The 20,690-nt window shown below is 43.3% G+C and overlaps 1 protein-coding gene across 4 annotated transcripts in view; it reads right to left on the reverse strand.

Annotated features, from left to right (window-relative positions):
• The window catches only part of PIK3CG (phosphatidylinositol-4,5-bisphosphate 3-kinase catalytic subunit gamma), a 33,611-nt gene extending 29,245 nt beyond the window's left edge, over window positions 1-4,366 (reverse strand). Inside the window, exon 1 of one of the 4 annotated variants that reach the window (XM_017811545.1) lies at window positions 4,240-4,366. The gene's annotated coding sequence lies outside the window, so the exon portion shown is untranslated. Of the gene's footprint in view, window positions 1-3,706; window positions 3,919-4,239 lie in introns of those variants that run through there. The other 3 variants (XM_017811543.1, XM_017811544.1, XM_017811542.1) reach the window with 3 other exon arrangements.
• Window positions 4,367-20,690: the final 16,324 nt, after the last annotated feature.

Here is a 20,690-nt window from a genome sequence, read left to right on the forward strand (position 1 = left end):
CAGTGAAATACTGACCATTTTGAAGAGCAACAAGTAGTACACATCCTACACTGGTACATATCCTACAAAAATTATGATTCTGGAGAAGGAAGAAAAAATATGAAATAACTGAAAGGTCATTTAACAACAGTGAAGTGGTGGTGCCTTTTTCTTTTCTTTTCTTTAACATATTCACACTTCCTATTTGTAAGACATTTTTTATTAAAAAGTGAAAAATAACCCTCCCTCTGTGTTGGCGAAAAAATCTGACAGCCTCTTACATGTCTCCAATGTGCCATTCTCAACCTCTGAAATTAACATTTTACAGGGGTTAAAAACCAGAAAAATGCCCTCCCCCATACACACAGCTCTTCTTTCTCAGAGAATCATTCTGCTTGGCAATCAAGATTGATTTGTTTTTAGAGGATATTTTTCTCAGGAAGTGAGTCTGGGGGAAACACACTTTGTCGCAGCTCCTTTTACCTTATAAAGACAGTATTTGAATTTTCTCATGGCAGTGGCGAAGTTACCCTGAACATTTTGTCACTGACATGGAACCTACTCATCTTGGCCAAGACACTTCCAACACTCATCCTGCACCCATGTGCAGCCTGTCAGCATTCATCAGCCACAGTCTCTGTGGCATCTCAGCACTACACACTGCGTTCCTCTCTCACGTTGTGTAATTTCTAAAATGCAATGTAGTCACATATTTTTCTTCATTTAAACATAAGCAACTGGCATCAAGGGTTTTTTCATGCCAACAGGCTGCATAGATTTTTTGCAAACAGCCCTTGTTTTAAAGTCATTATTCTGCCCTTATATAAGTAAATCTGGACTCATTTCAGTTTCATTAGGTTCTGCAAATCTAAGGAAGCTTCCAGATTTAAAATGTCCTCAGCTTGCTGCTATGTGCTATGCACCAAAGGATTAATTTTTCAAACACATATACAACAAATAGTCCATCTTCTGCTAAGCTCTTCTAGCACTACTCCATTGATCGAGACCATCAAGACAATCAAAGGCTATTGGGATCCAGTTTTTGAGAAAATGTGTTTTAGGATTTTTGTTATGTTATTATACCATGTTATTGTATTATTCCCTTTCATTGTACCCCTATTTTATGCCTTCACCAGTTGCTGCTGCGTTGGAGTATAGATATACTCCTCCCCTTGTTCTCCCAATATGGTCCTAGTTTGCATACTCCGCCTTTGCTCCTCCCCAGTTACTCCCCTTGTTCCAGCAAGTTCTGCTCCTACAAAAGGCAGGAGCCATGCTAATAAAGTGTTCCATTTTGCACCCTACATTGAAGTGTCCAAACCCTCATTCCTATCGGGCTGTCGGGGACGCTGAGGGCCTGTTTCCCACAAAAGGCAGCATCTCTGCCTTATGCAGCAGAGAGCTACGCTGCACGATGTGCAACAAATGCAGCTGTTTCACACTTTCATCCACTTACAAAGGCAGGTAGTGCAACACAGTGAAAGGTTCAGATATTCCTCCCCAAACTGCATCAGGATACAACACAAAATGCGTGGCACTTCTATAGCTGCCCTGCCTATACAAGGCTGTCTTTTCTCCCGAATTCATTTCAGCTGTGACCTGTCATGTCAGCTGTGACCTGTCAGCCCAATCCAATCTCCATCTCCAGTTGTACTCTGGTCCCTTTTCATTAGCTTCAGAAGGCAGCTCTTGGAGAGATGATTGCCTCTTATCCATCTCTGCAGTGACAGACATAAAAGTGTCCCCATCCTTAAGGTGACACCAAACTATATCCATTTGCTGCTATTCTATGTGTTGGCAAAACCATCTTGCCTCACGCATATGTGTCATAAAACTTTGACATTAAATCATTTAAAATAAGTTCCTAAAGCCTTTGTCATGCCAAAGCTTTACCTACAGTGTTGACATTTCTATATGTCTACTGCAACAACACCCCCAAAAAAGGGGGAAAAAACCCCACTTTTTTATTTCTAATTCTAATGAGCCTCATCAACCTCGAATATCCCTGTATTAAGAGAACTGTCCTATCACTGGTGCATAAATCCTGATGCGGTGCAATGGAGCAGGAGGAGGTGGGTATGTAGAAGGTAACCAAGGCAAGTAAACAGTCTTGCCTTTGTCTCCAGTTTGTTCCTATCTCTTCACCCAGGTCAGCAATCTGACCATAACAAGAACAACAAAAAATTTGGTTAATTTTCAGCTGGATCAGTTCCTTTATCTGACTCATCACTTGCAGGAGTGGTAGGGCAGTGAGGGAAGAGAAGGGAAAGGAATGGAGCCAGTACTGTTAAGATGAGATTGAAACATGATTCACAGCAGAATTAGGAGACAAATTAATGAGTAAACTTGTTAAATGATTTGAAAACACGGGACGAAAGGCGCTTTGAAAAGACAATGTGGTATTATGATGAATTACTTCATATATTCAGCTAGAAAAAATTTAGGATAGCTGTCAATCTTCACTGCTCTGTTAGGCCTGCATTAAAGTTCTGCTGGTTACTATTATGCTTATTCTACATTAGCTCCTGCTTCTGCTTTAATCCATCATGTGGAAACCTTATTTTAAAATTATTCTTTTCACTTTAGCGTGAACTCCTTCCCAGACAACTTAACCTGCAAGAAAATAAGCACTCTCTACCAGAGTAAGAATTACCTCATGCGTACATTATGCCAATATAATAATCACAGAATCAACTAGGTTGGAAAAGACCCGTGAGATCATCGAGTCCAACCTTTGACCCAACACCATCTCATCTACTAGACCATGGCACTAAGTGCCACATCCAGTCTCTTCTTAAACACCTCCACGGTTTTTATGTTCACAATTTTAGACAAAGTTAACATAAAAAATAAGTTTAAACACCCCCCCCAAACTATCATGACACGACCCAAAGCTTTCCAAGCAGCATACTACATCTACTTGCCTGCACTGTCCTGTAGCAGGAGATAACTTTGCATTTGCTGGACAGGAGGACATCTTTCCTACACCTACTGGTGATCCAGTGCTGAACTTTTCAGGTAAGGTACACCGCTAACATATTAAGGATGAACACAACAACAAAACCCCACTTTGCTCAGTTTGTCAGATCCTCTAGCAACTACTAGCTCTCATGGGAATTACATCAGTGCAGGTTCCCATTTGCAAGTAAACTTCACAGGTAATGCAGTCACATTTCTCATCAAAAAGTATACAACTCAGCAGATACAGCTTGGTCCGGAGGTAGTTAGTCAATCAGACTGCTATTACAGCTGTAGCACTTTCAGGCTCCTCCTGCCTTCACTACAGACATTTGCATATTTTGGTTTCTACATGAGTTATCTATTTGGGGCCGATTCTGGAACAAACAGTAACTTCTGTCCGGCTCCGAAAATTTAGGTAAGGATTTCAGCCAAGTTCTAGTTAACTGGCGTTACACAAGGCATGGATAATCTACCTTCAAAGCAACACTTCACAGAGTTTGGAAACACAGAGATGGCAGCTATGGTTCCCGCTGGGACACACTCGCCATTTGGACACTGCCTGTCCTGTCAGTTTGTGCCCAACGCTGATTCCCAACGCTGTGATCTGATCGAGACCAACAACCAGCTCCCGAATGCCCTCAGCTATTATTTCAGACGATTTGTGGCGCGGTTTTATGGTCTGCATGTACCAGACAAACACAAGAGGCTACTATTTGCTGGATGAGGAAATACCGTTATTTACAGTTTAAAAGCGGAGCTGACTCACAGATCTTAAGACCCAAGGGAACTGCTGTCACTGTCTAGTGTGATCATTCGCTTCGCATTGTTCCAGCAGCCTCGTCGGCGGCTTTTCCATCAAACTCCGTAACTCCTGTTTGGGCCATGACGTGAGGCGGGACCGAGGCCCCGCGGGACCGAGCAGCTCGGGGGGCTCAGCGGCGCCGGGGGCAGCCGAGACCGCGGGGCTACCCCGACCAGACGCACATGCCCTGCGGGAAGAGGCCCCGAGCTCGGGAACGGCGGGATGGAGCCGGGGCTACCTCCCTTCTTCCCTCCCCCGGCCCACTGCCCGAGCCCCGAGATGGCGGCCGGCGCCGCCCGCAGCTCCTGCGGGCGGGCGAACCTCGCCGCGCCCGGATCGCCGGGGCCGGGAGCGCCCTGCGGCGGGCGCGGGGCCGGGCAGGTCCGCCCGTGGCCGCCGCGGGGAGCGGAGCTGCACCGCCACCTGCGAGCCCGGGCCTGCGGCAGGGCCGGCCTGGGGCGGGGTCCGCCGCGACCCCCCGGCACGGAGCTACTCACCGCAGCGGCGGCCCCGGCCCCGGCTCCGGACAGGTGTTCGCCTCAGCAGGAAGCAGCGCGGGCCGGGGGCCGGCGGGGAGGCTCCATGGCCGGCGGGAGAGGCAGCTCCGGAGCCGCCGCCAATCACACGCCGGGCAAAGAGAGAACCGGCTGTGGGGCCTCCCCGCCCCGCCCGGCCCCGCCGCGGCCCCGGGGCACCCGGCCCTGGCCCCTGCCCCCGGCGCGGCCGCATCAGCCGGAGTGCGGACGGACCCGCCGGTGGCGTGGAAGCACCACAGCCGCGATGCGGGTTTACTCGTCAGCACAAGTCATGCAGGATGTGCCCTGGTGTCAGTACAAGCAGCAAATCCCCCCTGGGAGGAGCTTCCTGGGTATTCCTTGCCCAGGGCCCCGCGGCCGGCGTGCCCAAGGCACTCCCGCAGTGACCCCCGGCTGCTCGGGCTGCGGGCAGCTCGTTCAGGGCAGGGACAAATCAGTTTGTCTAAGCTGCCCTTCTCCTTTGGAATGATTTTCATACTGTCTGACTAAACGTCTTCTACAGATTAAGCATCTTGCTTATTTTTTTTAAAACTACTTTTTTGTTCGAAGTTGCTGTGTTATTGTTTTTCTACTATTTTCCCATCTCCAGCCTGGGCAGTCCTGGATCTCTCTTTTTAGGTCATGTTCTTGAGACCTTCTGTGATTCCTGTAGCTCGCCTCCGGCTTCTTGCCAAATGGGCCACATTGTTTTTGGAAAGCACTGCACAAAACTGGACATAGTAGTATTCCAGCTAAGGCCTTGCCAAGGCTGCCCACAGCAGGAGAAATAATTCATCAGCCTTAGGGTGCCAGGGCTCCAAATGCAGCTCAGGAATAACCATTCACATCCAATTCAAACAAACAAACAACTCCCCCTCACCACTCTTTCCCCATCCCGGCTGCTGTCTGTTTGGCTCTGAATATGGAGCTGAGTGTTTCTGTCTCCGCAGCTCTTTTTTGGAATGAACAGCAAAACTTTCCATGATTTTGTTGAGATTTTTTTTGAGCCAGATCGTGCAGTGAGTGTCACAGATGAACCCTGTATGGCACAGAGTGCACACACTCGCCCTGAAAGCCATGTTGACATAAGGTCACATCTTCAGGCAGCACTGTACAAGACCACAGGTTGCCACAAAGACTATTATTGACTTCCACAGAAAGAAAATATCAGAAGGAAATAACTAGTATGTTACACATACAGATGCTATTATAAAAAGTTGGATAATTGTTGTTATAGCATGGATGGATTCGTTCAGCTTAAAAAGTCATTTGCATGACATTAAGAATCATAATACCAGCCTGAAGCAGCAAGTATTTGAGGAACTATTGTATAAACATGGAGTTTCTAAATGGATATACATTATACTGAACTGTGGCTATAAGGAATCATAACTCTGTGGTGGCCTCAAGTTCCTCAAGTTTTTACAAAGGTGAAAACAAAGCAAAAGCCTTTTACAGCTATCACGTGATGTGTGAGCAGCATAGGGGAAACACAGTGAAGACTCACTTCATGCCTGATTTTTCCTCATTCAGTGGGTAATATCTGTCAAAGAAGTTCAGCTTTGCACAGCATGTGTATTACTGAATGCTTTAAAAGACATTTAAAAGCCTTATCAAAATAGGAAGTCTTTTTTTGTTGTTGTTGGCTGGATCCCCAGATGGATCACTCCGGGAACACAAGTGTAGCCAGTTTAGAGACTAATCCTGTTAAAATCCATGGACTTTATTTGGGGATGCACAAACATATGGAGATTTGAGCAGCTGAATAAAAAGACTGTCATTTGTCAAAAGACAGTTATAGAGGGAATAATTTACAGCCAGAGCAAATGACACATTTCATGTTGATTTCAGCCAAAATTGTGTAACATATTTTTTAAATAGCTATAAATCAACATAATGTTATCTGCAATGCAAGAATAAATTATTTTGCTAATTATATTTGAGAAAGATCAGTAAACTGAAAATCTTTGTCTTTTCAGGGTTAAGTTAATAAAATACTAAATTTTTGCTGTTAATCTTCAGTTTGTCTATATATACACAATTTTCTTTATTGCCTTTTTTGGCAAATCAAGTGATACAAATTTTCCTGTAAGCAAGGATGCTCTCCTTCTAGGTTGTATATTCTTTGGAAATACACATTTTAACATTATTTTATTCCTATTCATTTCCAAATGGGACTTAAATCCTTTCTCATAAATTATCTGTTCATTTGTTGGTTTTGAGTTTTGGGGGTTTTTTTTAAGTCAAAACCAGCCTGTACAATAGATTGAAATGCATACTTTACCATATCAAAAATGGAACTTTAGAACAGTCAGGAATACCATAGCTTAATGAAGGAAGGTGAAGAACATAATTTGATATTTAAATGAAGCTGATTTAATCAAAATTAGTTATGCAAAGAAGCAATCATTTTGCTAATATAATCTTGTGGTGTGCAGTCAAAATGCAATTATTTCCTTTATGTTCCAGTTGTAATAAAAATATGATGAGGAATCACTGTCATGATCTTAAATGGGAGTTTTGGAGGTTGGAAAAATGTAAGATGGTATCTCTTGTGTCCTCTGCACAGTCAAACATCAGTTTTTATGTTCTTTGATGGAGAACTGCGATAAAGAATAACAGCCACATTAAATGCTCAGCAACAACTTTATGTACTGACATATGTTGGAACTGGATATGATTGTTCTGTTGTCATTGACAAACTGAGTTCATTACAATTTAGGAAATAGTATCTAGTAGTTTGGGTTGGATTTTATTTTCTATATTGCCAGCAGAGAAAAAAAATAAATGCAGAAACTTTGTAGGTCTTCTAACAACAAAATCAAAGCCTGCTTGCCTAGTTCCAGCAATAGCTACATTCAGTTTTGTAATTGCTTCTTTATGTAAAGAAAATGGGAAAAAACACATTTTGGGATACATTGTGCATCCTCTTGGAATGGTAGGTAGCTTTCTCCTTTCTTGGAGAATTTATAAGCTGGAATTTTCTAATTGGGTGTGAACACTTTATGGTGCATTCAGTAGAGGATTTAAAATAAACAGACAGAATCTCTTTATCTTACAGCTCTGCTGTGAAAACTGATCTTGTAAATATGTGATCAGTTGTAGTGACATAATTGCTGTTGATTTGTCCATATGCACAATCATATGGTAACTTTGGTATCAAAAATAAGTTTTTCTTCTTGCTATAACTTGCCAACAAACAGAACAGGAGTGAGATGAATTTTAGTTTGGCTTTTGTGTCATGTTCTAGGTGAGGGAGCTGCCTGTGTAAGGGATATAACTGATAGTTAAGTGTTGCCTCCAGATCTGTCCTCCATTCATAGTTTTGTCATGGGAAAGGCAGCTCTTCTTATGCTGGTTCTGGGTCATGGCTTGGGGAAGCAGTAGAAGACTCTGGGAGAGTAGACGGGATCCAGAGAAGAACAAATTAAGGGTGGGCTCTTGCTGCATCCCCTCTGTAGAGATGCCAGCAGGCAAGTAAGTCCTCTGTGAGATGTCTCCATCGTGAACTTGGGTTCCAAGGGAGAGGCTGGGTCCAGGGGAATCTTAACGTCTGCTGGGCCTGATCCAGAAATGATCTCTATGAATCTCTGTAGGCAGAGCAACGTCAGGAAAACTCTAACAAGAAAAAGGGGAATCTTGCATATCTCTTTGCCTTCTCCTTCAAGAATACCCACTCTTTCCTTTTCTCCTGATAGACTGTTACTCATGTGATCGAGATTCTGCACGAAATCCCTTACTTTAAACACCTTAAGCTTTGCAAACAGGAAACAGCAGGTGTTCATAAGCCTTCAGAGGTACATCTGCTGAAGACTTTGTCTCCTATTTTATTGATTTAGGTTGTTATACTTCAGAATAGGTATTTAAAGCACAGGGGTGGGAGTGCAAGCTGTTTCCTCTGTACCACATATGTACACACATCAGCCAAGATGTAAAACTCACGTAATACCTCTTACTGGCTTGAATGCCTATTTTTGTCTGTTCATATGTGTATGAGTTTGTCAGAGAGAGAGGTACTCCTCGTGGTACCAGAGTGTGTGTAAACAGATCTTTAAGATCACTGGTTATTCTAAAGGGGTGGGGAAACTCAAAAGATTTTGTGGCTGCTGACAGAGGGCTCAATATTAGGGGATGTTGATGCAATATTGCATCATCTTGTGGTGTTGGGACTTGACAGAGGAAATGAAAGAGGTCAGAAATAGAAATGTAAAGAAAATGAGTTCACACTTCCAACAAGGCCTCTAGTCTAATATCAGTATATTAAGTACTGTTAAATATAAGGTACAGACAGGAATTCCTCAGTCTCTGAAAGTTTCTGACACTGAAAATAATTAGTCTAATTTGGTAATATGTTATGAGGTTTCTCTAGACAAGCTCTCTGAACCGTGTTGCTATGTTATCTTCCTGTCTTGATATTTATTGCTCTTAATCTTTGAAAATTTGCTCAGCTGTGTACTCATTTGTTGGTGCATCCTCCTGTCTATGAGGAGGTAAATATATTTACATTGCACAGGACTTATGTAAGGCTAGACTTTTATCAGAGAATTTCTATATTTTTGTTGTTGTAAATAATGTAAAATGGTTTCCCTTTAAACTACCTTATTGCCTCTCCCTGTATATTGAAGTAACATATCCTTCAGACACAAAACTGTTTCTTACTGGAGTTTCAGGCACCCCACAGGCTAATTGATCTGCTGTCATAATACTCAGGAATACTGAAAAGACATTCAAGGAGGAATCTATTTGTTCCACTGAGTTTAGTTGAATACAAATTCAGCTTCAGAAAAAGCTCTTTCCCAGCCTGATCTTTTCTGGAAACACATCCTTAATCTTCTCAAACAGCTTTAACAGGTGGCCTCAGCAGAGTGTCTGGATCACCACATTTGGGGGTTTTATGGGACCGAATAAAAGAATTTTGTTAAAAAATACTGGATCCCTTGTACAGGAAGCCTGTGAAAAGGACTCTCAGGAGGAGGCTGGGGATCCTGTCTGGGAGCTGGGGACCCTGTTGGGATGTCAGGGTTGAATCTATGACAGCACTGCACATACAGGAGACAGTACCTCATCATACTGGTAGCTTTTTTAAATAAACACCTTCCTCACATTGAAATATAGAGCTTCTTTCTTTACAAACAAATCAAAGCCAGCCAGCCAACACAACCATAATGAGTAAAAAGCCAGTTTCAGACCTTGAACTTTGCATATTTTCTCCCTAGAAATAGAAGCTAAGTAAAGCTGTGAACTAAAACTTCCACATGGGAAGTGTCAACCCTTGCACACAAAATGAGGACAGCACTATGCTGTAGATATTAGTGTTTCACCACATGTCAGTCTGGTCTGTATAGATGGCCCTCCATTGTCTATGTCAGCCAGGGATGGTTAAAGACAAACATGGGAACATTACTCAGATACTAAAAAGCTGGTATTGCCAGACATCCTGTGTATTTTAGGATTCCCTGAGTTACCATCACAAATATTGCATTATCTATAAAATGCATGTCCCCATATTTCCCTGCTAGCAGTGGAAAGCCAGGCCTCTCCATCAAACTTTTGCAAAGCCTCTTTAGTCTTGCATTTCACAGCATGAAGCCTGAGCTATTCAGCAGGAAGGCAGTAACTGCTGCAAAGTGCTGGTCAGGATCTGGTCTTCCCGCCCTCCCTGTGCCCAGAAAGTAAGCTGTGACTTATTCTCCCCTGATCTGCAGTTCTGCACCCCGAAGCCCAAAGGGAACATAACAACATCTGCCTGGCCACCACGATTCAGATGGAGTCATACCACCTCGGGTATCAGCTAGATACCTGCTACACTGCCTAGGTGTGCTAGAAATTATATCTCCTATTTCTGCAGTTAAAATATGTCAGATGGCCAGATCATGCTTTCCAAGGCACATAGGACACCTATCCCAAGTATGTTGGTCGAGTTAGGCCAGCTTGCCTGCACGCAGCTATGTGGCTGAAAACAGGCAGGGCATGGCACTGGATTTCTTCATAGTTGTTCACCTGGCTGTCTCTCAGCTACCAAACAGACATCCCACAATAATAATCTCTTGAACAACATTCAGAGTCTCTTTAATGCATTTCAGAAGCTACGGGAAGTCTTCCTAAATTCACATAATGAGGCAGACGTGCAGGAATCTGCTGTTCCATCCCAGCGGGGAACAATTCTTCTGTGGGCAGGTGATGTTCTTTTCCAGTATTTTTTACATGTGTCTTCTATAACAAAATGCTTTGGCTGAGATGGTGTGATTTTCCTCCCTGAAGAGAGTGTCCTGGTACTGGATAGACCAGATGTTGCAGTGTTTCCACAGTACAACAAGTACCCCCAAATATGTGGTAAGTTGGAGTGAATAAGGATATAGAGATGAGGGACACACAGGAGGATACTAGGGAAGCTGGTCCTTATGAATGAGGCTCAGTGCTGTTGAGCTGGCCCTGAGGAAGGGAGACCTGCTGGCACAGGACTGCATGGTCCCTTGGATGTCACCACCTGTGCAGAGAATGGGGCTTCTCAGACTTTCCTCCAAAAGTGAAGTCTGGAAGAGTCTAATGACTACTCTATCTTGACAGGCTGAGCATTGGAAATGGCAACCACACTTTGATTAATAATTTTCCATATTTTTGCCTCTGTTTCAAGTAATTGGCATCACAATGGTTGTAGATGAAAGGGACATTTGAAAAGGTGTTACTGGGACTTTAGGAGTTGAGGGTTTGCATCCAGGAGGTTGCTAATGAGGGGAAGCAGCCCAGAAGACCATGGATTGACTGTTACGTGCCCATTACATGAATTGCCTGTGCTAATAGCTCAGGAAGGAACAGTATTGGCTGAGTTAACTCAGTTTCATTTGGATAAACAGTAAGATACTCATAGCAGTGTCCATCTGCTAAGAGTGAAGGCATGAAACTGATTGATCTGAAATCCCACATTCAGCTTGCAAGATGCTCCAGGACCAGTGAGGTGAGTGCCATGAACTAAGCTTACTGAAACTTATGACAGATAAAATGTATGGAGGCCAATGACTATGCAAGCCATTTTTAACAAAAATATTATTTAGGTGATACATGGTCCATGCAGAGGAAAAAAATATATATTTTAGTGTTCCATATAGTTAAGGGATGAAAGTGCAGACCCAAGAATACTGGAAGTCCATGAGGGATTGATACAGGGTGCATACAGGGTGCATGTGCAATGGTGGCAATATTTTTGTTGGCAGTCATTTCAAAGGAACTTGGCATTACCCTGTTTTCCAGCCTTAATTCTATGAAAGGAGTGCAAAAAGAAAGGATTCTTTTTGCTAGTGATTAGGGAGGAAACCAGCTGTTTGCATCTGAGTTAGTCTGATAATCTAATTTAACCAAATTATGTATATTGAAACGCTGTGGAATTTGAGATAAGCAAATCCGTCACAGGTCCTGCAGTCAAGGAAAAGAGAAGGTCTCGTGTTTGATGTGCTTGGAAGGATACATGTGCAATTTTTAGCAGTGTAACTTGCCAGGCAACTGAACACAAGTCCAGATTCAGCCCATGAAAGAGGCTTTAGATCAGCCTTTGGAGATGTAGACCTGTCTATGAGGAGTACACAGCTGGCATGAACCCAGACCTTGCAGCTGATCACAAATGCTCTCTGTGGCATCCCTGTGCCAGAGCTTTGGTACCGAAGCTCTCTGACCTGCCATCCCCCCCATGGACACGCCCCTTGCTCCTACTTTTCCACTGACGCAATTAAGTGGGTCACCTTTAGTGGGCACGAGCCTTGGACCTGGCCCTCCCCAGCCATCACTGCCCTGCTACGGTGCCACAAACAGCGGCATCACTGGCTGGGCCAAAGGATGCGAAGCCTACGGAGTTGCTTTGCGAATGCAAAGCCTTGGGAGTCGCCCCTTCCATCTGCCCACCTGCATCACCGCCCGCGGGTGTGACGTCATCCACCGCACGGTCCAGGGTGGCATTGCGTCACGCTCCGGGACAGAGACCCTGGTGCAGTGGGGACACCTGCTGGGCCAACAGGAGCATCACCGAGGCCTTGTCCCGGCAGTGTGACAGCCAGAAGGGCTCTGGATTTCTGTCTCGGCCTCTCCCTGGCTCATCCATGGGATGTGGAGAATAATGTTACTCACCAGAGTTACCCATGGTTAACCTGTAGTTAATCTAACCCATAGTTACTTCATTTTTTTCAGTCATTAATATCTGAAGTAATTAAAGATCCTTAGGGTATGGAAATACTAAGTATTGTGTGTGTTTTTATGGAAGAGAGGTGGTGACATGATTTTGGCGCATCTGTGCTGCAAGTACGTGTGTCATCCAAAATGAGTGTTAGCAGAGCTTTCACATCCCACCCAATCATCAGGTAAATTGTGTCAGGTAAGCACCTAAATCCAGTTCTGGACATCCAGTTCTCGGCAGAGAGGAGCAGGATGGGAAGGAGAGTGACTTCTCTTGCTGAGGACAGGCTCCATGCGAGAGCTCAGTCTGTCAGAGGTGCTGTGCCAGAGCTGCCTCCCAGCTGCCCACCACATTTTGGGCCGAGGCTTTGCTAGAGCTGAACAGACAGCTTGGGTTAAGGAGCTCAGATGGGGACCTGGGATCTTCAAACACTTTTCAACTTGCCTCTGCCAGGTGTTACAGCTGGGGGTGCCTGGCAAAACCCACCTATCCAACGGTGCCACATAGACCAGTGAGGCTTCTGATATCTTAAGGACATTAACTTGTAGGTCTCTCTCACACACAAGGTTGGTCTGAAATTGGCCCTGAGGAATATGTGTTGCTTGACAGGGTGGCTGCTGATGCTGGGGTTGGCTCAGGCCTCCTGGCTGCTGTCATCTCCCAGCAATGTAAATCTTCCTGACTCCATTTTAATTTCCATTTTTTTCATCTTTCTGACTTCATTTTCTGCAAAATATTTTCCTTCCTTATACACGTACCCAGGAGCATAAGCACTGCCCATGCTTTTGTTGAACCTTTCCCTAAGTCTGCACTCTCCCTTCTCTCAGCTGCTCAAACGGCTACATTTGAGGAACTTACATACTGTCTTTCTCCTGCTGTGTGAACCAGATAGCCATTCCAGGCATGAAGGTCTGCATGAGTGATATTAGAAATACTGAGCCAGCCATGTGTGATGTCAGGCATCAAATGGAAGGCTAGCCTTTTTCCTCAAACCCTCTGCTTTTCTGCAGCCATCTTCTCTTCCCAGCTTCTTAGGTAAAAGTCTTTGAAAACTCTTAAATGAAAGCTGCTGTCACTTCAGTTGTTGGACACAATGGGATATCTATGACAGAGTATTATCTGCCAGAATATCACCATGGAACATGGTAAAACTCTGCGCCCTCACAGCACCAGCAGATCTGATGGGTTACTGATGAGCCAGCTTCTATTGTAGCTCATGAGATAATAGTTATCCCTATCACAGGAAAGCAGAGTCCAGGACAAATTATTAAATTCAGATGTAAAGATTCTAGTCAAGATATCAAGTTCAGTAAAAGAAGTCAAATGGTTATGAAATATAAATACTTTTCCAGTAATATGAGAAGGGGATCAAGTTATTCTATATTCAAAAAAGAGAAAGAAAAGCATACCAGTGAAACTGCATGCTGACTTATGGGAAATGATCTTTTTAAAAAGAGAAGTTTCTGATGAACAATATGAAGTTGAATGGTATGCAATAAGCAATACTAGTTTCAACACAAGGCTTTTCTGGAGCAAACTGAATGTCTTAAGAAACATCCCCATGTTACAACAACCCCCTGCAGTGCTACAGGCTGGGCACAGAGTGGCTGAAGAGCAGCCAGGCAGAAAGGGACCTGGAAGTTTGGACTGACAGGAAGCTGAACATGAGCCAGCAGCGTGCCCAGGTGGCCAAGAAGGCCAATGGCATCCTGGCCAGTGATTCGCTCCCATCCTGGAAGTGATTCTTCCCCTGTACTCAGCGCTGGTGAGGCCACACCTTGAGTACTGTGTCCAGGTCTGAGCCCCTCAGTTCAGGAAGGATATTGAGGTGCTGGAGCAGGTCCAGAGAAGAGCAACAAGGCTGGTGAAGGGACTCGAGCACAAGTCTTATGAGGAGAGGCTGAGGGAGCTGGGGTTGTTTAGCCTGGAGAAGAGGAAGCTCAAGGGAGAGAGACCTCATCACTCTCTACAACTCCCTGAAAGGAGGTTGTAGCCAGGTGGGGGTTGGTCTCTTCTCCCAGGCAGCTCTCAGTAAGACAAGAGGTCATGGTCTTAAGCTCTGCCAGGGGAGGTTTAGGTTAGATATTAGGAAGAAATTCTTTGTAGAGAGGGTAATCAGACATTGGAATGGGCTGCCCAGGGAGGTGGTGGATTCTCCGTCCCTGGAGGATTTTAAGATCAGACTGGTTGTGACACTTAGTGCCATGGTCTAGTAACCATGATTCTATGATTCTATGATGATCTAGCTTTAAGTTGAAAGATAAAATTTTAAAATGTTTGACCTCTATTAATAAGTTTAAAATACATTTAGAACAGTACCAAATGCAAAAAAAAGCCTCCTTGGATTAAAAGATTTTCTGGAAGATCTATGTGAGTAGGTAGAAGCATGAGCAGACCCTTTGGAGTTATAGTAGTAGGACAGCCCTCCCTGCCTCCCTGTCCTCAGTTACTGGCAATGGAAGAGGGACTGTATTTGCTAAGTTACAGGTGGTCTTGACCCTTCACTGTTTAGGAAGAAACCTCAAATACACTGAGGGCACAATAACTTATTTCTAGCACGGAGCCTCAGTGCAGGGGACTGCTGGGAAATGTGGCTCTTGGACACTCACTTGGTAGGCCTAAGCTGAAGAAAAACCTGCTGTAAAGTTTGTTTTCTCCTAGAGAAAAGAAAGAGACAGGAGAGGAGAAGCTGGTTGTTTCCTTCTAGAAAGAGAAAATACCTGTCTTTTGGCCTGGTTTGGTTAGAGTGGGTGTAGCTTGCTGACATGTTCAGCCAAGGATTTTCCACAAGGGCACGCTCCTGCCTTCAGTCCGTTCCTGTCAGATACAGAGACAGCATGGGCAGATGAGCTGTCCCATGTGGGGGAAAAGGTCTTACCATGTTCAGCCACTGTGCAGTGATGGGAGACAGTACAGCTGGGCCAAGGGCAGGATGGTTCTTCCTACAACACTAGTGAAGCCAGCGTCGTCTGTGTTGCTGCTGCATGCAGTGACCTCCAAAGTATCTGTAAGAAGAAGGAAGAAATTTATGTTAGATTAAGGCATCGATGATATACAACAGACACCCAGGAGGTCAATGACTCAGATGGGGTGGGTTGGGATATAACACAAACAGGGAATGTCTTGTGCTCACAACCTTGCAGTGAAAAATGGTAAGAATTAGAATGAGGACATTTTAGACTGTGGTGAAAGAGTATAGCACTGTTTAGTGAAGGTGGCATATTCCCATTCGTTTTCAGTCAGTTGTGTTATTACTGTTTGTCTCACAGTTATTTTATGAAAGGTAGCTATTTTACGGTTTGGATTCAATGGCTTGTCTTTTTGCAAGTGCTCATACAGCCACGTGTCACATAACCAAATCCATTCATTAAGTAATTCAGTGTTGATAAAATAACCTTGATATTATTGAAATCTTTGCAGGCAGACAGCTAGCCAGCTGCTAACAACTATCTACAGGTATGTATGCTGAACTCAAAACTGGATTGCAGCTGTTTGGCATTAGCTGAACCACAGTATCCCTAAGGGTTGCCTTATTTTCAGAGTAACACAATGTAGGAAGGTTTACTGTGCACAGTTGGATGGCCTGGAACACTTCTGACAGTCCTGGCACACAGGATACCTGATTCCAGCATTTTCCAGTGTTTCCCACAGGTAACCAGAGTGAACATCTGTACGGCATCTGCCCCTGGTTGGCCCACATTCTGTCAAAAAATCTTTAGGGAAGTAACAGACATCTGTGTCTTCAGGGTGATAGCTCTCATGTTCTCCCTTTGCTTTGTGTTGATCCTGATGTCCATTTGTCATGGGTGAGGTGTGATTACTATTTCATTACTGGCCTTTAATAATTTTTTCTGCTTGTAGAGGATAGAGAAGAATTCTTTTGTGTCACCTCTGTGCAGCTAATGCTTAGAAAATGGGAGAGTACACTGTACATCAGTGCCTGGAAAAGTCCAAGAAAGCAATCCTGGAGCATGCACACTACCTACTGTAGTGTATTTCAAAAACAAATTCAGAGCATCTGAAACTAGGCCTTTTTTTTTTTCTTCCATTGAAGATTCATGTGTTTTCCATGGGCATCTCAGTATTTAACTTAGATGCCTAAAGTAAGTATATGATTACAGCCTTCACTTGCTGCATTAGGACAAGACAAGTTGGATATTTTTGTCAGCCTTATAGGTTTCTATTTCCTCTTGGTAAACTACTTGGTTCAGTAGGTACTACCTTATATTAGCATATTCCCAGTTAAAACTGGTTATGGTAAAAGTCTAATTTTCTTCTCCCCCCCCTTCTAATTATAGTCTCTGAGACTTGCTTATGGGTTACTTCAGTGATGACAGATGCCTTTTATTAATATTATTACTTTTAAAATTAATAAGTGCAAAGTTTGTAAACAAAAATCACAAGTTTCCTTATAGGGTTTAGCTTTCACATGCTAGAAGGGAACCCTGGGCCCCTGTCTGTGCCATGCTTCTCATCCTCAAATTAGGCCACCTTGTTGCAGTATCCTTCAGAACTATAATTTTATCTAGCCCTGTAATGTTAATTATTATTTTCATCATCATCAGTACAGCAACTGCCACTTATGTACCTGGAGGAGGATCAGCATCTCAAGGCTATTCTCTAGGCTTAATCGTGTGGAGACAACCAGGCTTGTCACTAGCACATCCAGGCCAAGGCCTGATCCTGTGGTGTGATTTCTTTTAATAGTGCCTGGTAGATTATTTTCAGCCATGAATTTGTCTAATTATTCTTTGAATCATGTAGGCTTTTGAAACCCATGGCATCTTGCAATTAGTTCCACAGCTCAATTATGCAGTGCATAGAAAAGTGTCTCTTTTGTTTGCCACCTGAGAATTTGATTTTATGCCTTCTAGATCTCGTATGATGAGAAACAGCCCACAACCATTCCCCATTTGTCTTTCCCATAAACTGTGTTTCACAGGCTAAAAGTCCGAGCACTCCTACTACAGAAACCATCCCATTGCTTCTTCACCATGTTAAATTTCACATTCACAGCTTTTCTAGATCTGCTCTACAGGGCAATAAAAGAGGGTGAAGCCAGTACTACAGCTGGCCATTATCACAGATGGACCTTCAGTCTATCCCAATAAGCTCTTCTCAGAGCCATCAGTGCCTCTCCCAGCTCCAAGGAGTTTGGCCTCCTTAGTCAAGCTCAACCTCTTCACTGGTAAAAGCTGTTGCAAAGGAAATGAAGAGAGAGCCTCCTTCCCTCTGGAGATGCTTTTATGTTAAGGCTCTTTGGTTTGCAGCTGTGTCTGCACCTCCTCTCAGACCTTCTCCTTCTGACCTGGACCTTGACACCCTGGCTTAGCCTCAGACCTGATTCAACATCACAGACCTCCTGGCTGATCAGTGGCCTGAGGCTGACTCTGATCACCGCCTCCAGACCTGCTCCTGATCCGGCCTCATCATCTCAATTTCCTGACACCTCATCGATGAGGCAGTAATGTTGTCATCCTCAGCTCCTGGCCTCCATGCCTTCCCTGGTGGAGCAGCCTGCCTGTGCTGCCCCCAACACCGTTTCTCTCACCTTACAGAGCTCTGCATTTGAAATGCAGAAACTGTTAGATGTGGCAAAGTATATTTCCATGTCAACTGAGCTTGGAAAGGAAAGAGGGGTTTTATCCTGAAGATATGTATATGTTCAAAATTTTAAAAATATTTTATCCTGCCATAGACAGCAGAATTTTCAGAATAGTTATTTTGGTGATAAATTTAAAGCAAGCAACAGCTCAGGACTTACAACACTTTTGGGAGACCACGGCTCATGTTTTTCTGCCAGTGCATGATTAGTCAGGTCTACAAAATGCAGTAGTGCCAATGAATTATACTAAAGAAATCCTACACTGTATTAGCCATAGTTTGAGACAACTGGGTTGAGCGATAACAGGAGAGTTCAAGTCAAACATGGGCGTGGCAGATAATCAGTAGCTCTAGTCTGTAATAGGAGCTATATGTCCAAATGGTTTCCCGGTGAAAACTCTTTAACCTAGTTTTGGTAGTTTTGTTCATCTTTAATATCAGCACATGACATACTGCTGAAATATAACTCCTTTTTACTGGCCATAGCTAAGTGGTGCATCTCTGGATCAGAACCTGGAGATGCTGTTTGAAGTGGAAGTAACTAGGGATTGGTTCTCAAGTCTGAAGTGGTAAGTGACTTCTAGGAAAGATAATGAACTGGAATACAGTCCATAAGGAGGGACAGGAGAAGGCTGCATAGGAGCTGATTTATCAATGGCCAATTTGTTTTTGCCACCAATGTCTCCACTTCTGCTCTGGGTGTTACATAAGTGATGTAGGTTAGTTTAAAGAAGAGACTGGTCGTTGGAAATGACCAGTTTTGACTGAAAATATATCTACAACTGTGATAGAATTAATTTCATTTTAATCAGGATTCCCAGAGGACTCTTATCTAAACTAAGCATAACATTTTTCTAAAATCAATGGAGATAAATGGCTGAAATGCCCATATCCATGCTGACAGCTAGCCTACACCAGACACTTCAGTGATTTAAAATACATCTGATTTAGTTTGTGATCAGGTGAAGCATTTCCTTGCAATCCACTTGTCTTTCTCGCTCATTTTCTAATCCCTTTCTAATCTTTCCACTTCTGTATAATTGGACAGCTCTCCATCTTCACGTGTTTTAACCTCTCCTGGCACAAGAACTGTCTGTTAGGAAATGCCTGCCACCGAGGAAAGCCATTCTACCATCTCTGCCTTGGTGAGTTTGTGGGGGTTTTTTTGTTTGGTTGGTTTTGGATATTTGTTTTGGTTTTGTTTGTCCAAATTTTATGCAAAGAGAGATTATGTCTAGCAACCATTTTCAGCAATTATCGATAATTGTTACATCAGTCCTGGAGTCTCAGTCTCAGCTTTTTAGTTTTCTCTATTGTTTTTTCCCCAACTTATTTTTCCTTTGCTATTGTACATGGCATGTACCTATCAAGATCTACATATTATCATATTTACTTTGTAACTAAATTGTTTGATTCTATAAGCATTGTGGGACAAAACAGAACATGCAGCAAGCAAAGCAAACCTGTGTTGTAGGATATTGTACTATATTAGTCAGTGGGAGGAAGTAGTGCTTTTGGAAATACCGGCTCATTTTAGCAGGAAGCAAATGGGCAGGAATTTCAGTGATTCAGCTTTCAGTCAGGGAGGGGTGACCAGGAAGAATCTGGATCAGGAAGAAGCCAGAAAAGGAATGGAGAATATGAGGAATATGAAAGGGAAGGTGGTTCTGGGGCTTATAATATGTAATGCTGAGGATAAATGTGGTATTTCTCTGCTACGATGTGTCCAATTCATTGCTACAGAGCAGAGAAGCCAGTCTGTGTTTCGGACAAGACTTGAGGTTAGCCTCTGGCATCTTCATTTACGCTTCTAAATAATGTTCACTTTTTCCAAAGTGATGGGCCATTTGCAGTTCTCACTGCCTGCAAGGGAATAATGAATGGCTCAGGCCATGAATTGCAAATGCCAAGCACTGAGCAGCTCCCTCCAGACAATGCATTAACTTCAGACTTTAGGTTCCCAGTGTCAAAAACTTAGAACTCAAAATGCAGATGTAAAAGAATGCTAATGGACAGTGAAAATTCTGACTTAATTAGATGGCTTTAATTAAACCAGTAGTAACCTGTACGTGGATACCCTTAAATGTGACCATTTAAGGGCTCACATTTAATGGCTCTTTGAGCTTAAACTGAATAGGAGCCAGTATAAACTAAACTGAAATGCCACACAAACTGGAGTAACTGACCACACTAGGTCTTACCATGGGTTTAAGTCAGTAAAAGATTAAACAACTACCATTTCTTATTTGGAGGAGCCTTCCAAAGGTAGCTGAAGGGACTGGGAATCAAATATACACAATTTGTTAACTCACTTTTTCACTTTACAGTTAAAGTTTGGGGCACTTGTATATTTTGGAAAATATTTTATGCGATCGCTGGTTAATAACACTCATATATATCTCTGTGAGAACAAAGACATTAAGAAATTCACTGTATTTCTTAAAGATAATTTTAAAATACTGGTAAATGAGCTACTTATCCACCTGGAGCCATTTCAGGTTCACGAGTATGAATGAACTCACCCTTTTTGTAGAGAACCTTTATAATAATGCAGATCATGTGTAAGGTCAGAACCTCAGCTAGTAGCAGTCACTGTGCCTGTATTGAAATGAAGGATATCTACAGCTATAGAGAATCTGTTCTTTCATTAGAAAATCTAAAACCCCAG

This window comes from Lepidothrix coronata, unplaced genomic scaffold, assembly GCF_001604755.1.
Source record: "Lepidothrix coronata isolate B3197 unplaced genomic scaffold, Lepidothrix_coronata-1.0 Scaffold32, whole genome shotgun sequence".
Lineage (NCBI taxonomy): Eukaryota > Metazoa > Chordata > Aves > Passeriformes > Pipridae > Lepidothrix > Lepidothrix coronata.